The sequence below is a fragment of the Choloepus didactylus genome, chromosome 1 (genome assembly GCF_015220235.1).
Source record: "Choloepus didactylus isolate mChoDid1 chromosome 1, mChoDid1.pri, whole genome shotgun sequence".
Taxonomy (NCBI): Eukaryota; Metazoa; Chordata; class Mammalia; order Pilosa; family Megalonychidae; genus Choloepus; species Choloepus didactylus.
The window spans coordinates 122,950,168-122,970,638 of record NC_051307.1 but is presented as its reverse complement, the minus strand read 5'-3'; positions in this window follow the sequence as shown (position 1 = coordinate 122,970,638).

Here is a 20,471-nt window from a genome sequence, read left to right as displayed (position 1 = left end):
AAAAGCATCAACTACCTGGCCTTCTTTCCCTCTTTCTTGACAAGGTTATTGATTCTACCTTTTTCTCCAGCAATCATTGTACCCCAAGAGGAAAAACCTTTTAATGAGACTCATATGTCCTGCTGGAACAATGAATATTGAGAAGGGGGCATTGGAAGTTGCTTCTAGTTAAGCTAGACTCTCTGATCACCTGCAGCCTTAGCCCAGACTTCAGAGTAAATCACCTGAAGCCTGCATGCCTGACAGCTGGAATTTAATAGGACAGATTTTCCAGAGGTGCTTTGAGGGTGGCAGCTCATTTTCAAATAAGAATTTTCCCGTAAGTACCAAGCAGAGTCCTTGCACTGGGCCTTTCTTAGGTGGGATTCAAAATAATACCTTAGGCTACTCAAAGCCTTACAGTATCTGGCCCCAACCTACCTTCCAGTCTCAGCCATTTTCTACCAAACACTTTAGAATCCAGGCAAGCTACTAATCCCTACTCACAGCTCAGGCTCTCCTACCTCCAGGGTTTGGCTCAACCCATTTTCTCTAGCTGGCATGGCTTTTGCCCTATTAACTCATATTCAAAATCTCCCTAGTCCAGAGACCATCTTCTCTGCAAAAACTTCCCAGACTCGTTCCCCATTTTTCCGCCAGCTGGAAGGTGGCGATTCCCCAGGCTTGTTTTGAACTTACATGATCTTTCTCTCTGCCTTCTCATTTCCACCCTCATATTCTTGTCTTGGCCAACTTTCTGGGCCTATGGCTCCCACCCCTGGCTGTTCACAGTTACCTGCAAATGAGATGCATTGATCCTTCACCTTTCATTTTGTGTGTCTTGAGAGACACCAAGCAAACTTAACAAAAGGCATCAAAGAATAAGGGTTCAATCATTTATTGAACCCCATGAAGTGCTGGATACTGTTCTAAGTATATATTTTTAAGCCTTTTTTTATTGTGGTAAAATATTTACAGTATAAAATAGACAATTTTAATCATTTTAAATTGTACAGCTCAGGGGTTTTTATTATATGTACGGTGTTGCCCAACCTTTACCACTGTCTAATTTCATTACCCTACAAAGAAATCCAGTGCTCGTAGCAGTCACTCCCCATTCTCCCTTACTCCTACCCAGCCCTCAAAACCACTTATCTGCTTTTTGTCTCTATGGATTTGCCTGTTCTGAATATTTAATAGAAATAGAATCATATGTGGCCTTTTGTATCTGTCTTCTTTCACATTGCATGATGTTTTCAAGGCTCATCCATGTTGTAGCAGTGATGGTTAATCTTGCGTGTCAACTTGGCTAGGCTATAGCAGTCAGTTATTTAATCAAACTCTAGTCTAGATGTTTCCCTGGAGGTATTTTGTAGATGTGATGAACATCTACCCTTAGGTGACTTTAAATAAAGGCAATTACCCTGAATAATGTGGGTGGGCCTCATCCAATCAGTTGAAGGACTTTAAGAAGAAGAAATTCTTCCTAAAGAAGTGTGCAACAACTCTGCCTGTTTCCAGCCTGCCAGCCTGCCCCAAATTTTGAACTTACCTTCTCTCCTCCCTCAGTCATGAGTCAATTCCTTAAAATAAATCATACATATATGATATATAGATACATATTTTTCTCTCTCTCATCTATTTCTCTATGTATATATTTCCTATTGGTTCTGTTTCTCTGGAGAACCCTGACCAATACATGGTATGTGTCAGTACTTCATTATTCTTTATGACTGAATAATATTCCATTGTATGGATAGACCATGTCTTGTTTGTTATTCATCAACTGATGGACATCTGGATTGCTTCCACCGATTGGCTATTGTGAAGAGTGCTGCTGTGAACATTCGGTATAAGTTTCTGTCGGGACACCTTTTTTCAATTCTCTTTTATCTACTTTTTGCACAAGATGTTATTAATAGCTTATTTTAAACATGAAGAAATCAGTTCTTGGAGAGCTCACGTGTTCAAATCACGCAGATAGTATGTCAGAGTTGAAATTTAAATGCAGATTCTTGGCTCTCTCAACTGTACCATGAGTTACTTCTGAGAAGTCAGACCTGAGTTGTCCACTATGGTAACCACGCAGTTAGGCTATCTTACTTTCTGTTCTCAACTTCCAGAGGAATCCTTTTCAGGCATTTGGGGCCATTGTGTCAGACATGAGCTTGTTCTCTCTTTGACTTTCTCTCTGTCTCTGAGGAGCAGCCATGCCTTGGATCTATCAGAGAAGGAAGGGCTTGCAAATTTATTATACAACTTTAAATAAGGATGACAAATAATCACATCACCCAAGAAAAATGTGTTCTGATCCAAAAGAAGAAGCTTTAGACCAGGAATCTCTCCCTACTGCACTTACCTCCTCATCATTTTGTATCTTTGAGCCTCATTCTCTTCATATGTTAAATGGAAAATAACATGGCAAATCAAAACTAATGCCAAGGAGTTAGAGTGAGGATCAAGTCAGGAGATTTGTGTGGACAGCTCCTTGAATACTTTACCAAAGAAGAGTTATTCTCTTAATATGTGTAAATATACACCATGAATTATTATGGTAAACAGTTCCTTCCTCATCATGATAAATGTACCCTTTTCTCCTAGAACCAACTCTATATTATGCTTATCAGTATGGATGTAGGATTAATAAGTGTCACTTTTATAATCAAATGTTAATGGCAAAAAGAAGACTGGCGTTACTATCATTTTAAGACTTGAGGAAAATGGTGGTAAATGATGGGAAAGGTAAGGAAATGTGAAACCTCTCAAGAAAGATCCAGTGAGAAAGGGCTATTGAGGAGCCTGAGAGTTACTGGAGGCAAAAAGAGAAAACAGTGTCCCTGCCGAAGAGTGAAGGGTTCCTTGAAATCTGACAAGGGCTGCCAAGGTTAGGAGGCTGTGGTAGGTTGAATCATGTACCCTAAGAAAAGACGTGTTCTTAATCTTAATCTGCATTCCTACCGTAGTGAAACCATTGCTCCCAACATAGGACCTTTGAAGATATTATTTAAGTGTGGCCAAACTCAATCAGGGTGAGCCTTATTCCGTATGACTGGAAGCTCTATAAAGAAGGGAAATTCAGATGCTGTCAATCAAAAAAAAAAAAAAGCCAGAAGTCAGAGAAAGCTTCAAGAGGAGACCATGGAGACAGATTGCCTTGTGATGGGAGGCAGACATGCAAAGCCCAGGAACCCCAAGGATTGTGCCAAGCCAGCACCAAAACACTACAGTCTTCCAGGAGAAAGCATGGCGTCGCCAATGCCTTGATTTTGGACTTCTGGACACTAAATTCCTGTTGTTTAAGCCAATCCATTGTAGGATATTTGTCTGAAAACTAAAAAAGGGCCAAAGGTAGAATAATTCATTAGGCTATTGTCTTAAATTGCAAGAATGGGACCTTAGGGTTCAGGAGGAAAATTTCCAGGTGGATTGAGGGAGGTTGTATTTGGAATTCCTGCCAGAAAAGATCCAGCATCTGCAAGGACCAAGTAGCCATTTGGGGCATGAAAGAGGTGGGCCTGAATAAGCCAGACTTAGTTGTTACACTTTGCCAAGCAATTCATAACTGGTCCCAATTATTTATGGCTTCATAACAAATCATCTCAAAATAATGGCTTAAAACGAGAACAGTCATTTGTTATTTCTCACAGTTTCTGTGGGTCAGGAGTTTGGACAGCTCAGCTGGTGGTTCTGGCTCAGTGTCTCTCATGTAGTTACAGTCAGACAGTGGCTGGAGGGGGAAGGGAGAGAGGGGCTGGAGCAGATGGAGTCTGGCCAGCATCCCTTTCTCTTCCTGTAGCCTTAGGAATTTTCCTTGTACTCTCTCCACAGACTGGCTTGGGCTTCATCACATCATGGAAGCCTTGTATCTCTTACATGGCAGCTCAGGGTCTCAAGTTGAGTATTCTAAGAGAACCCGGGTGGAAGCCATATCACTTTTTTATGACCTAGCCTCAGAAATCACATCTACCACACTTCTGAGTTGAGGCAGTCACAAAGGCCTGCCTTTGTTCAAGCAGAGGGGACCTTGATTCCATCTCTTGATGAGGAAATAGCAAGATTCTGGGAGAGATACGGGCCTGGAAATATTGTTGCAGCCATTTTGGATAATGCAATGTGTCACAGTATCTTAGTATGTTTTTGTAGTTTCTATATCTTAACACTTCTCTCTTCTTCAAGATTCTCTACACTCTAGTAAGAATGATGATGGGAAACTCAATGGGGCAGGGAGGGGAAAGGAGAAGACTCAGATGCAAACCCTGGACCTGAGGTTACAAAGTCAGAATCTTTCTTTCCTCCCTCCCTCCCTCCCTCCCTCCCTTCCTTCCTTCCTTCCTTCATCTCTCTCTTCCTTCTTTTTGTCCTTCCTTCCATCCTTCCTTCCTTCCTTCTTTCCTTCCTTCATCCTTTCTTTTTTTCTTTCTACATATATTTCCAGACTGTCTACTACATGCCAGAAAATGTTATCAGCACTTAGATCACATAAGTGATCAAAACAGACAAAGATCTCTGTACCATGTGGTTTCCATTTTAGTAGAATACTTATAAAGCATGTTCTGTGTCAGGCCCTATTCTAAGCGCTTTATGTATATGATCTCTTTTAGTCCTCACAGCAACCCTATGATATATGTAACATTTTAATCCCCATTGTACTCTGGCTTAGAGAGGATGAATAACTTGCCCAAGGCCATGAAGCTAGCAGGAGGCAGAGCCACGATGTGCACCCAGGCATTGTGGCCCCAGAGTGTCTGCTCTCTATGCTGTGCTGCTGCTAGTCCTGGAAGGGATCTGAGAGGTCAGCTACTTCACTCCCTCCTTCCAGAGATGAAAACTAGGAGATACCACATGTGGAGGTGACTTGTCCAAGATGATACAGCTGATTAATACCAGGACTGAAACTAGGATCTTCTCTCCCAGAACAGGAATCTTTTCATTATACCTTTAGATTCTTTGGACAAGAATTCCAGGAAGGATGGGGGCCAGGCCACAGCCTCATGTTTTAGCACCTCAAATGACATTTCTTTAAAAACAAAGATTAGTTCACTACTATTTTTCTGTATTGTCTGCTGGTCAGTAGTCCTTTGTAAGGGAGAACAAGATGCTCTGCCCAAGTTCCCAGATGGTGTTTTCCAGCTCAATATGGCTCCTCCTCATCTAAAGATGCATCTTCCTTCCTCCTAATCATTGGTGGGACAAGCATTCCATGTGGGACACTGGGCCCTTGTCAGCTTCGTCTCTTCTTTCCTCAGCCATCGGTAAGCCCAGTTTCCCCCCGGCTATGCCACCATGTCATGCCTACCAAAGGTTAGTAAGGAGAGAGATGGCAGGGATTAGTCATTTCTTCTCTGTGCATGAGAGGCTGTGGAAGGAGAGAATTGCCATGGTGGAGCTCTGTGCACCCCCATTTCCTTGTCAGAACCATCAAGTCACCTAAGGCCTGTAAATTGCAAGGAACCCACTAGGCATAGAGAGCAGACTGGGGCACAATTGTCCCATCATGGGGAGACTGGAGAGCAGAACTGCAGAATTTCAGACTGGGAGTTGAAGGCTGGTAGTCGTCCTTCTCAGCTTTTCCAGAACAGTTCCAATTTCATGCAACATAATTCTTTAAAAAGATGACTCATTAAATAAATAAATGTGATTTAATTTTTATGCCTTTTATAGAAATTTTAATTTAAATAAATCTACAAGTCAGAAAAACAAAAGCCTTTCTCAGAGCCAAGGTCCTCACTTGGGCTTTGGAAAATATATTCCACTCATTTATGGGTCATCCTGACCGGAAAGGAACCAAAAGGTAGTTCAGCTGGGCTCAGCCTGGAGAATTGGGTGCGCCTCCTCTGAACAGAAGAGGGCCACCATCTATGGTTGTGCCGGTTATGTACTGTGTAAGGCTGCCACAAACCCGGGGCCTTCATTTGCATTGCAGACATCCTTGATTTGTATATTTATTATAATAATTTCCTGACAGATGGGCAGATTTCATTCAAGCATAATCAGTATACAATATTAAGACAATTTCAAACAGAATGAAGCAATGTGCCTTGAGGAAGGGGTGCCTGTTCTAATGTTCACAGTGGTGTCCTAAGGACCACTAGAGGCCTGGACAAAATGTCCAGTCTCATGCAGGTCATGGGCCTGGGATAGAAAAGCCAGTATACAGAGCAATAAGGAGAAAGCCAAGCAGCTGATTGCAGGCCCCTTGGTTAGCCTGTCAGATGTGTACAATAATAATTATTTCAGTGGTTCTCAAACTTGACTACACATTGGAATGTCTTCGGGAGTTTTAGAAAAACTACTGATGCCAGCATTCCTCTTTCAGAGATTCTGATCTAACTAGTTTGGGAGGCAACCTGGGCATTAGGATATTTAATGTCTTTTCATGTATGCTAATGAACAGCCAAGGTTGAGAACCACTTGAGAATTATTTGTTGGATGGGTGATAGAGCACTGAATGAATGGATGGATGGAGGGGATGGATGCCATGCATAGATGGATGAATAAATGAATGACTCAAGGATGAAGCTCATGGTTTAACATGGTTTTCATGATCTGGCATCTCCTCAAATCTCCAGACACATTCTCTCTATCATGCCAACTCTTTGCACTTATGCTCCAGCTGCCATATTGAATTTCAAATAGTTCTTCTAATGTTGTGACTCTCTTGCACATGTCCTTAACTTCCCTTTTCTCCTTGCTTAGAATGCTTTGTCCTTTTCTGTTTGCCTGGCTAACTCCTACTCAGATTACAGGCCTCCATTAGAGGCAATTTCATCCTGGAAAACTTCCCAAACTGTCCTGGACCCTGGACTTGATGCCTACCCTCTGTGCTCCCAAAGCTTCTTGCCCTTCCTCATCAGAGCACCTGTAACTGCCAGCTGGGTTCAGAGAGGGAGAAAACGAAAAACCCAATGGTTCAATCCCTCAAGCCCCATGCTATGTGGCCTCACCGTGATTCAAGCATTTGAAGACAAACACTTAATTTGACAGTAAACTCTGTGTCTCATCCTCTGATGGTTTAGTAAAAAATGTGATGCTCTTGGAGGATGACCCCCTCCCCCACCCTGCCCTGCAGTTGTCATTTAAATTTTCCATGTGTCAATCCAAAGTTCTCACTGAGAGTAGCTTTCCCTATGTCCAATCAGGCCAAGATCAGAGAATTTTGACAAGGACCCAAAGAGGCATTAGAGATACTCTCATGAAACTCTGTATTGCACAAGATGAGCAGATGGATATTTAACTGGAAATGATTTGCCCAAGGTCACACAGTGAATTGGTGGCAGAACCTGGACTGAAACACAAACTTTCTGACTCCAAGCCCAGGGCTGGCCCCCCACCCCCCCCCAATCAAGTAATAATCGTTGGAAAATTTCCCCAAATTCTGGAGCTTGGTCACTTTGCCTGCACCCTCCCAAAGCCAAGGCCATCCTGTGTGAGTGAGGCCCTGGGTTGAAGTCAATGATGAGGCCATGGATGGGCACAATTGGCAGGAGAGAAGCCCTTTACCCCCATGGTATCACCATTACCATGGGCAGCTCTTATAGATAAGATAAGTCTGTAAGGTATCTACTGAGGGAATCCCTTGGGACGATTTGCCCTGGAGATTCAAAATTGAAAATTTGTCATTAAGTACCTTCTAATGAAGTTGTGACATTTTAAGGAAGAAATTATTGGTAATTGTGCAGACACAAGGCTACTGCATTGGAAGTTTACTCTACCCCCAGAATGAGAAAATAATGTGAAGGGCCTTTGTTTTTGAACCAGAGATTGAGCTGTCACTAGCGGAACTGTAAGATGCACCTGAAAATGTTACAGAACTTTGCCCTCAGACATATTTTGCTGGAGCTTCTTGGTGGCTTAAAAAATTTTTTTTTAGTTTTTTATTTTATTAGGGCAGCTATAGGTTTACAGAAATATCATACAGAAAGTATAGAGTTCCCATATACACCCCTCTCACAATAATAGTTTTCCCTATTATTAACATTTTGCATTCGTGTGGTATTTTTGTTATAATTGATGAAACATTACTATTATAGTTATGCACTAACTTTAGCCCACTGTTTACATTAGGGCTCACTCTTTGTTTTATGGCACATTTCTTGTCAATGAGGCAAAAAACCTTTATTAATTCACTACAAATTGTTTTCTAGACAATTTGTACATTGGTACATGGTGAATTGTAGAACTTGACTCCTATAATAACTGAAGAAATCAGCTAAATACCATATATATGAACATTAAGTATGAGTATAATATTATGTATTGTTTCACTAAGGGGAGAAATCATGGTCATTATACATTTAAAGTAATTGTACATTTTAATCTCTAAGGGTAAATTAATTACAGAAAGGAGGATTTACTTGTATGAGACATATTGTTACACTCTGTATAAATTGTATTGTTTTTGACTAATTTCATAATATGTTTACTTGGCTTGATATAAATATACAGGCCTGCAAAACTGTCATGTCTTGGTAAGATTTTCTTTAAATAATCGACAGCATATTTACTACAGCACCATATTATTTTAAAATTTCATTGGGTTATTTCATACACTATGAGATATTACTAGGCCATAGCTTTTCATTTCTTAAAAAGCTGGAATTTCCCTTAACTCTCAAAAATCCTCTCTCCCTGGCTAAGGCTTTCCATGGAAGATAAGTTGACAATTAAATATGGCACTAAATCATGAACCTTTCTAGAATTATTCATATGAGGTAGAAATTACACATCTGCTTGAGAGCAACATGTTATTTTCTGCATTTTAAGGATGTGGGGCATCTCAATTTCCATTCTCCCCTCCACCAAAAAAAAAAAAAAAAAGACAACAGACTCTGAAATACAATAAAGCCATTCGTTAACTATTGGTAAGTTTACTACAAAATGCCCTAAGGGTGACAAATTGCTTTTCAATATACCGTTCATCACTAAATGTTGTCAACCATACTTTTTTTTTTATTAGAGAAGTTGTAGGTTTACAGAAGCATCATGCAGAAAATACATAGTTTCTGTGCTTGTTTGGAGCTGTTATGTACCCCAGAAAAGGCCATGTTCTTTTCATCCATTCCTGTGGGTGCAGACCTATTGTGAGTGAGACCTTTTGGTTAGGTTATTTCAATTGAGATGTAACCTAGCCCATTCAAGGTGGATCTTAAACCTTTTACTGGAGTCCTCTGTGAGAGGACAAAGGACAGAAAAAGCTGAGAGAGCTTAGAGAGAAAAGCCCCAGAGATGCTAAGAGAGAACCCACAGAGGAAGCCACTGGATCCAGAAACTAAAAGCAATGAAGCCCGGGAGCAAAGGACCAGCAGATGCTGGCCACGTGCCTTCTTCCCATATGACAGGTGTCCCGGATGCCAGCAGCCTTTCTTCAGAGTCCAGGTATCATCCTGTTGATGCCTTTATTTGCAGATTTTCATAGCCTAAGAACTGTAAATTGTAAGTTAATATATTACCATTGTAAAAGCCAACCATTTCTGGTATATTGCTTTTTGGCAGCTTTAGCAAACCAAAACAGTTCCCATATAACTGCCCCCATTTTTAAAAAATTCAGTTTTATTGCAATATAGTCACATACCATGCAGTCATCCATGGTGTACAATCAACTGTTCACACTACCATCATATAGTTGTACATTCATTACCCCAATCTATTTTTGAACATTTTCCTTACACCAGAAAGAATAAAAATAAGAATAAAAAATAAAAGTAAAAAAGAACATCCAAATCATCCCCCCATCCCACCCTATTTTTCATTAGTTTTTGTCCCCATTTTTCTACTCATCCATCCATACACTGAATAAATAGTGTGAGCCACAAGGTTTTCACAATCACACTGTCACCCCTTGTAAGCTACATTGTTATACAATAATCTTCAAGAGTCCAGGCTACTGGGTTGTGGTTTGATAGTTTCAGGTATTTACTTCTAGCTATTCCAATATACCAAAACCTAAAAAGTGTTATCTATATAGTGCATAAGAATGCCCTCCAGAGTGACCTCTCAACTCCATTTGAAATCTCTCAGCCACTGAAACTTTATTTTGTTTCATTTCACTTTGCCCTTTAGGTCAAGAAGATTTTGTCGATCCCTCAATGCCGGGTCCAGGCTCATCCCTGGGAGTCATATCCTGCCTTGCCAGGGAGATTTACACGTAGGGGGGAGCCTGCCCCCATGTTTAATGTCTTGCATTACTGTGGTCCCTTTGTTACAATTGATGAGAGAATATTATTATAATTGTACCAACTATAATTCATGATTTACATTAGTAGGGTTCACTGTGTTGTACAGTCCTAAGGTTATTTTTTAAAAAAACTTTTTGTTTTAGTAACATATTTGCTACCTAAAAGTTCCCCTTTAAACCATATTAAGAGATATAATTCAGTGGTGTTAATTACATTCACAATGTTGTGTTACTGTCATCACTGTATGTTACCAAAACTTTTCCATCACCCCAAACAGAAACTCTGCACCAATTAAGAATTAACTTCTATACCCTTCCCCCACTCCAGGCCCTGGTAACCTGTCTTCTAGTTTCTGATTCTATGAATCTGCTTATTCTAATTATTTCATATCAGTGAGGCCATACAATATCTGTACTTTTGTGTGTCTCATTTCATTCAACATCATGTCTTCAAGATTCATTCACGTTGTGACATGCATCAGAATTTCATTCATTTTCATGACTGAATAACATTGCATTGTATGTATATACCACATTTTGTTTATCCTTTCATATGTTGATCGACACTTGGATTGCTTCCATCTTTTGGCAATTGTGAGTAACGTTGCTATGAACATTGATGTGCAAAATATCTGCTTGAGTCCCTGTTATCAATTCTTTTGCATATAGACCTAGAAATGGATCATATGGCAATTCTACACTTAACTTTTTGTGGAACTGCCACAGCCGTTTTTCACAGCAGCTGTACCATTTTACATTCCCATCGACAATGAATGAGTATTCCTATTTCACCATATCCTCTACAACACTTGTTATTTTTCATTTTTCTTAATAGTAGCCATTCTAGCGGGTATGAAATAGTATCTCATTGGGGTTTTGATTTGCATTACCCTAATGGCTAATGATGTTGAGCATCTTCTCATGTGCTTTTTGGCTGTTTGTATATCTTCTTTGGAGAAATTCTATTCAAGTCTTTTGCCTATTTTAAAAATTAGGTTGTTTGTCTTTTTGTTGTTGAGTTTTAGGATTTCTTTTTAAATTCTCTATATTAAACCCTTATCAGATATGTGGTTTCCAAATATTTTCTCTCATTGTGTAGGCTGCCTTTTTACTTTCATGATGAAGTCCTTTCATGCACAAAAGTTTTTAATTTTGATGAAGTCTCATTTACCAATTTTTTCTTTTGTTATTTGTGCTTTGAGTATAAAGTCCAAGAAACCCAAGGTCCTGAAGAGGCTTCCCTACATTTTCTTCTAGGAGTTTTATAGTCCTGATTCATACATTTAGGACATTGATTCATTCTGAGTTAATTTTTGTATATGGTGTAAGGTAGGAGTCCACCTTCATTCTTTTGCATATGGAGATCCAGTTCTCCCAACGCCATTGTTGAAGAGACTGTTCTTTCCCAATTGAGTGGAATTGGCACCTTTGTCAAAAGTCAATTAGCCATAGATGTGAGGCTTTATTTCTGAACTGTCAATTTGATTCTATTGGTTTATAAGTCTGTCCTTGTGCCAGCACCATGCTGTTCTGTGGCTTTGTAGTAAGTTTTAAAATTGGGAAGCATAAATCTTCCAACTTCATTCTTCCTTTTCCAGATGGTTTTGACTATTTGGGCCCCTTATTCTTCCATATAAATTTTATGACTGGCTTTTCCATTTCTGCAAAGAAGGCTGTTGGGATTCTGATTGGGATTGTGGTAAATGTGTGAATTGCTTTGGGTAGCATTGATAAGTATATTTAGTCTCCCAATCCATGCGCATGGAATGTCTTTCCATTTATTTAGGTGTTTTTTTTTTAGCAATGTTTTGTAGTTTTTTCTCTGTATAAGTCCTTTACATCCTTGGTTCAATTTATTTCTAGTATTTGATTCTTTTAGTTACTATTGTAAATGGAACTTTTTCTTAACATCGTCTTCAGATTGTTCATCAGCAGTGCATAGAAACACTGCTGATTTTTGCATGTGGATCTTATATCTCAGAAACTTTTAAAAAATATGAGCCACTATATAAAAGTTAGGAGACTTCACATAAAATAGGAAGATCGGGCAACACTGAGCCTTGGAGTGAGTTGCTACATGATGTGTGATGGGAATATAGGCTCAGGCACAACAGAAACTTTTAGTAAATGACCTTTTCTTTTTTCCTTACACAGCACAAAGGGCCCAAAAGAGCAGTGGAAGAGATCCCATAAAGACTGGTCTCCTGGGTCAGGATCAGAGAATAGCAGGTCTGCATGCCCCACTTCAGAGGGGAGCAACAGCTGTACTGTCTGAGGACAGGGTGTTTAAACAACTCAGGTGGAACATTCCCTGCCACTGAGAATTCTCACACTGATAAACACTTAGGGCTGCTTGTTTCCTGTGTCTGGGTTTAAGGCATGGTCAGTCCTTTCCATTAGACCTAATATCTTCCCTGGGCTGCAAAATGGAAACCTACTGAAACATCTGTACATAATAGGAAAGGAGGTATGGGTAGCTGAGGGCTGAGAGGGGGCTGCTAGGTGTGCCCTGACTTCCCCAACATGGAGTCTACTGGAGAAAGCAGTGACTGCCCCTTTAGACAGGGCCTGAGCTCTCCAGTGCCTGCAGATCTAGCCGCTGATTCAAGTGCCCCATGGCCCAGTGGATCTGGGATGTGGCACCCAGGCTGTGGAGGAATGAAGGGGCTAGAGTGTCCCTCCCACTTTAATAATTTCCTTGATAGAACAGAACCTTTTCCTCTGAGAAGCCTCCCGGATCCTCCCTTTGTTCCCGTTGCCATTCCCACCCATGTTCCTCACCCCCATATGTCCCTCAGAGGAGGCGTCACACGTTGCCTCGAATCAGAGAGCCTTGCATGCCTGACTCATCTCCCAATAGTTCTCCAAGCCCTCTGAGGACTGGGGCATGTCTTGCTCACTTTTGTGTTCCCAGAGCCTATACAGGCTCAGGTATGTAGTAGATCCTCAGTACATTTTCTTGAAATAAATGAATGAGAATTTCAAGGTTCTAACTTAAAGTCACAGTATACGTTTGTAATATTTCTCACATAAATTATTCAAGAGACTATTTTGCTGCAAAACAAAAAGAAGCTTCACAGAATGAAAATCATCTGTCAGATATTGAAATAAGAAAGTGAGAAAAGAGATAAAACAAAATGGAATTTCTATGTCCGGTGGTTTGAAACCATATATACCCCAGAAAATCATGTTCTTAATCCATTCCTGTGGGTGTGGACCTATTGTAAGTAGGATCTTTTGATGAGGTTATTTCAGTTAAGGTGTGACCCACCTCATTCAGGATGGATCTTAATCCTCTTACTGGAGTCCTTTATAAGCGGGATGAATACAGAGAGAGAAAGAGAGACTGAGAAAGCCGTGAAAGCAAGAAACTGACATCAACAAAGCCTGGAAGAGAAGAGCCCAGCAGATATGTGCCTTGCCCTGTTGCAGAGGAGCCAAGGCCCATGGCCAGAACACCACCGTCTTGGGGAAGGAAGCATTGCCTTGATGACATCTTGATTCGGACATTTTTCTCAGCCTCTAAACTGTAAGTCTGTAAGCTAAAAAATTCCCTTTGTTAAAGCCAATGCATTTCATGGTGTCTGCTTTGAGCAGCCTGGGAAACTAAAACACTATGGCTAAAAGATTTAAAATGGAGTCTGGAGGCTATTCGAGAAGTTGCTCTTACACAGGGCTCAGCCAGATATCACAAACTGCCAAGGCATGCAAAACCAACACAGCAATGTTCTGAGGACATCAGGATGCCATTTACTAACTACAAGTTGAAGACATCAGTAAACTGCCTAACTTGAAGGGAATCTGGAAAGCCCCAAATATCCACCAATCATAATTCTTTACTTATGGAATCTTTTTTTTTTTTTTAAAACCCATGCCTGAAAGCCCCAAGACGGGACATAGTTTGGTTTGCTACCTGAATCTGTGCTTCTTGAATTACAATTCTAGGAGTCTAAATAAACACTTTTGTTGCCTTGCAGCTCAGTCTGTAATATCTCAGTTGACAAAAGGTAAAATAATCTCCTTTTTGGATTTCTTTTACTACTTAAATATGCACAGATCTCTTTCAGGTGCAGTTTAAATACACTGCCACTGCAGATGGGAAATGGACCCGTTTGGATGGGGAGAGCTGTATTTCAGCCCTAGGGTCTCATTATCTGAGATGATGCAGGGGGAGCTACAGGAGCAGCACAGAGGCCAGGAAAAGTGCATAAATATGGGAACCAGACAGAACCCGGGGTCAAAGCCTGGCTTCATCACTTTCGACCTGTGTGACCTTGGGTTCATTGCTTTACCTCTCTGAGCCTCAATTCAGGGCTATGAATCCCCTCTAAATTGTTAAAAACAACTTTTTCCCTTAAGTAGTACATGTACATGATGCAAAATTCAAAAGGTATAAAATAAAAAATGTCTTTTTCCTACCTGTTGCTAAAGCTCCCTTCACAGGAGGCAACCTCCATTACTAGGTTCTTGCATATCCTTCCAGAGGTATTCTATAAATATATAACATAAAGTAATATAAATAAATTTATGTAATTGTATATGAACATTGACACTATTTTGGACTTTCTTTTTTTTTTTACTTAATACCACATCCAAAAGAGTGGCCTCAGTTTTAATGGCTACATGATATTCTACTGATTGATGTGCCATAAATTTATTTAACTGGTCCCTTGTCAATGAACACTTTGTTTCCAGGCTTACTATTTTAACACTGCTGAAATGAATATAATGAACATGCACTTTTTTCATACGTACATGCATCTATAGTATAAATCCCAGTATGTGGAATTGCTATATAATAGGATATATGCAGATACATTTTGATAGATACTGACAAATTGCCCTTTGTAGAAGTTTTAAAACAGATCTATCGGAGCTGTATTGAAGAAAACCTAACTCATTTATTTTCCTGTGACAGGGATGAGCTAAGTGTTCATTGTCTTTTCTTTTTCTCTCTGCCATTACTCACTGGCCTGCCACACAAATCTATGAAATGGAAATAATTATAACTCCCAAGACTGTTTTTTTTTAAATTTAGTTTTATTGAGATTGTTCACATACCATACAATCATCCAAAGATCCAAAGTGAACAATCAGTTGCTCATGGTACTATCATGCAGCCATATATCCATCACCACAATTAATTTTTTTTCAATTTTTAGGACATTTTCATTACTCCAGAAAAGAAATAAAGACAAAAAAAAAGAGAAAACTCAAATCCTCCCATACCCCTAACCCACCCCTCTCCATTATTGACTCATAGTATTGGTACAGTACGTTTGTTACTGTTGATGAAAGAATGTTAAAATACTACTAACTGTAGTACATAGTTTGCAATAGGTATATTTTCCCCTATATACCTCTCTATTATTAACTTCTAGTTATAGTTTCATATATTTATTGCAGTTCATGAAAGAGTTTTCTAATATTTGTACAGTTAATCACGGACATTGTCCACCACAAGATTCACTGTTTTATACATTCCCATCTTTTAAACTCCAACTTTCCTTCTGGTGACATAGGTGACCTGAGCTTCCTCTTTCTACCACATTCACACACCATTCAGCACTGTTAGTTATTCGCACAATAACATGTTGCCATCACCTCTGTTCATTTCCAAACAATTAAGTTCAACCTAGTTAAACATTCGGCTCATAATAAGCAACCACTCCCCATTCTTAAGCCTTGTTCTATATCCTGGTAACTTTTATTTCATGTCTATGAGTTTACATATTCTAATTAGTTCACATCAGTGAGACCATACAATATTTTTCCTTATGTGTCCGACTTATTTCACTCAATAAAGTGCCCTCAAGATTTCATTAACCCATTTCTTTTAAGACGGTTTTGTTCACCCACCATACATTCTGTCCTAAGTAAACAATTGATAGTTCCCTGTATAGTCACGTATTTATGTATTCACCACCATCACCACTATCTATATAAGGACATCTCCATTTCTTCCACAAAGGAGGAGGAAGAGTCAAGGAAGGTAGAGAGACAAAAGAAAAAGAGAAAGAAAGAAAAAAAAATGACAGCTAAAAAGCAACAAAGGAAAAGATAGAATTAAACTAAAATAGAATAAAAGAGACAGACAATATCACCAATGCCAAGAGTCCCATACCCCTCCCTTATGTCCCCCTCTTATAGGCATTTAGCTTTGGTATATAGCCTTTGTTACATCAAAGGAAGCATAATACAATGTTTCTGTTAACTATAGTCTCTAGATTGCATTGATTGCATTTTTTCCGCAATACCACCTCATTTTTAACACCTTGCAAGGTTGATATTCATTTGTTCTCCCTCATGTAAAAAAATGTTTGTACATTTTATCGCAATTGTTGAGCACTCTAGATTTCACTGAGTTATACAGTCCCAGTCTTTATCATTCCTCTTTCCTTCTGGTGTCCCACATGCTCCTAACCTTCTTCTTTCAACCATAGTCACAGTCATCTTTGTTCAATGTACTTACATTGCTGTGCTACCATCACCCAAAATTGTCTTCCAGAACTCTCTCTCCTGTCTTTTCCTTTCTGTCTGTAGTGCTCCCTTTAGTATTTAGAGCAGGTATCTTGTTCACAAACTCTCTCACTGTCTGTCAGAGAATATTTTAAACTTTCCCTCATGTTTGAAGGAGAGTTTTGCTGGATACAGGATTCTTGGGTTGGTGGTTTTTCTCTTTCAGTATCTTAAATATATCACACCACTTTCTTCTTGCCTCCATGGTTTCTACTGAGAAATCCACACATAGTCTTTATCAAGCTTGTGATGGATCGCTTTTCTTTTACTGCTTTCAGGATTCACTCTTTGTCTTTGACATTTGATAATCTGATTATTAAGTGTCTTGGCAAAGGTCTATTCGGATCTATTCTGTTTGGGGCACGCTGCACTTCTTGGATCTGTAATTTTATGTCTTTCATAAGAGATGGGAAATTTTTGTTGATTATTTCCTCTATTGTTGCTTCTGTCCCTTTTCCCTTCTCTTCCCCTTCTGGGACACCCATGACATGTACATTCATGAGCTTCATGTTGTCATTCAATTCCCTGAGATGTTACTCATGTTTTTCCCTTCTTTTCCCTATCTGTTCTTTTGTGTGTAGGATTTCAGGTGCCTTGTTCTTCAGTTCCTGAGTGTTTTCTTCTGCCTCTTGAAAGCTGCTGTTGTATGTCTCCATTGTGTTTTTCATCTCTTGTGTTGTGCCTTTCATTTCCAGAGATTCTGCCAGTTGTTTTTTTCAAAATTTCGATTTCTCCCTTATGTCCACCCAGTGTTTTCTTTACATCCTTCATCTCTTTTGCCATATCTTCCCTGAACTTGTTGATTTGGTTTTTTATTTGATTCAGCATATTTCTTTGAAAATCTTTAATTGATTGTTTCATTGAAGTGAAACGATATCTCAAATGTATCTTGATTGAGGTGTAAGTTTGTTCCTTTGGGCCATATCTCTGCCCTTCCCAATGTAGTTTGTAGTCCTCTGTTGTCTATGCCTCTGGCTTCCCCAGTTACCCCAATCAGATTTTCCCAGACCAGAATGGGTTCACATCTCAGAATGGGGTTATATTTAGTTTCAAGTCTCCCTGAGGGTGTGTCTTAGAGATCAACAGAATTTCCTGTGAGGTCTCTAGCTGCTGTGCTTTTCCTAACCTGCCCAGCAGGTGGCACCCATCAGCCTGTCACTCCCTACTGGTATAAGGAGGTGTGGCCTCTTTAGTTTCTGTTTTGGCTGTTTTCCCCCAAGCTATGGGGTCTGAGTTCTGAAGGCAAGGTGGCAGTAGAGCTGGGCCCCACTTCCTTCCTTTTAGGGAAGATACATCCCATAGGGGGTTATCTTAGGCATTTGAATTGTTCTTTGTCTCTCTGACTCGGTTATCTCCACCCCTGTATGGGTCAGAGTGCTGTGAACTGAAAATGGCTGAGGCTCTCTCCACTGAGTCACTCAGGTTGAGAGAGAGAAAAAGGGAAAGAAAGCCCCCTTTCAGAGTCAGTCCATGGCCCCCCAGTTTCACCCATTGGCCAGAGATAGCACTTGGTCTTCTGGGCTCCCTTTCCCCAGGACACAGGAGTTTTCTGGCTCTTTAAGGTCAGTCATCACTAAAAGACTCTATCTGCTTGTGGGGGTTTATCTATGTTTGTAGCTTGTATTCAGCGTCCACATTTGTTAATTAAAACCCTAGTTAAGCTGGGATGAGCTATATTTGCTCACTCCAGGACTGCTGGTCTCTCCCACAGTGAGATTTTGCAGCTCAGTCTGCTGTGGGAGGAGGGTGTGCCCAGCGTGGTTCTGCAGTTTCTACTTACAGATTTTATGCTGCAATCTCAGACACTCCACAGAATCCAGGCTGGCACTCGATATGCGGACAGTCATGGTTATCCTGCAGCAGTTATTCCAGATCATTTACTAGTTGTTACTGGTTGTTTATTAGTTGCTCCAGGGGACTAACTAAACTCCACTCCTCTCTATGCCACTCCTCTACCCAAGAGTATTTTGAGGATATATTTAAGTTTCAAGGACAGCAGAGTGTTTGGTGCTGCATCATCCTTTCCTCCCTTAACAAGGTTTCTGAAGGAATCTTTGTAACAGGCAAATGCCAGGCTTTTCTTGCAGTAGAAAAGTTACCCATCCAGTAGAATGGTTTCCATGTTGAGCCAACAAATTCTTGAGAGCTGTTCTAACATCTCTGAATACTTTACATAGCTAAACAGTAATCGATTAAGAATTTCATTTAGGTAAATGAAAAAGATGAAAGTGACCATTCTTTGGAGTAAAAATATTATTGACATCACCAGCGAAATGGAAAATGACTTGTTTCTCAATCTCCAGTTAATCAAAGAGCAAGTGCTACCTTAAATTGATAAATAGCTCTTTGAATGGTCTTATATTTTGATTGCAATGTCTCATTACCTCTTCTGTCACCATTTACCAGACCAGTCCACCCCCTTCTTTCAGGCTTCAGATAATTTTTGTTCACTATGTAGAGGCAGAGACTATTATCAGTTACATTCCAATTCATTTTCTTTTTCAAATTTTCTTCTGGGTTACTTCTCAGTTTCTTTCAACAGGAGAAAAAATAAAGTCTGGTCGAGGTGGGATGGGGTGGGTGGATGGAGGGACAAGGGGTCCTGCAGCCAGTCTGTGAAGCTTTCAGCTTAGGACTGAAGTTCCTTCAGTGTTTGTGGTCTCCAGATGGGGCTCTGCCTCTTTGGCCTGAGAGTGGGTGAAAAGCACGAGGGATTCCAGACACCTGTATCCACACTTCTGCTTCCTTTACATCCTTTCTTAAAAAGAGGAGCTGAGTACCTTCACTTTAATATGCAAAAGATCTCTGTGCAAATGAAAAACCTGATGATGATCAAGAATAAGTATTATAATTTTGCAGTTTAAAAATTTTTCTTAAACATTTATTAGTCTTGATACAAATTATCACCTGGGGTTGTGTTTTTAAAATAGTGAAATGGTTTAGGTATTTAAGTTTCAGCCTTCACAGTAAGCTATTTTTTTTAATTGAGTTTGTTCACAAACTATATAATTATCCAAGGATCCAAAGTGTACAATCAATTGCCCATGGTACCATCATACAGCTGTGCATCCATCACCACAATTATATTTTTTTCAATTTTTAGAACATTTTCATAACTCCAGAAAAGAAATAAAGACAAAAAAAAGGAAACTCATATCCTCCCATACCCCTAACCACCCCCTTCCATTATTGACTCATAGTATTCGTATAGTACATTTGTTACTGTGGATGAAAGAATGTTAAAATACTACTAACTGTAATTATATAGTTTGCAACAGGTACATATTTTTTCCTGTATGCCCCTCTATTATTAACTTCTAGTTATAGTGTCATACATTTGCTCTAGTTCATGAGAGAGTTTTCTAATATTTGTACAGTCAATCATAGACATTGTCCACCACAAGATTCACTGTTTTATACATTTCCATCTTTTAACCTCCAACTTTCCTTCTGGTGACATATGTGACTCTGAGCTTCCCCTTTCCACCACATTCACACACCACTCAGCACTGTTAGTTATTCTCACAATGTGCTACCATCACCTCTGTCCGCTTCCCAACATTTAAGTTCAACCTAGTTGAACACTCTGCTCAAAATAAGCAACTGCTCCCCATTCTTTAGCCCTGTTCTGTATCCTGGTAACTTATATTTCATGTCTATGAGTTTACAAATTACAACTAGTTCATATCAGTGACTCTGCAATATTTGTCCTTATGTGTCTGTCTTATTTCACTCAATATAATGCCCTCAAGTTTTCTTCATCAACCCATTTTTTTAAAGACAGTTTTGTTCACAGACC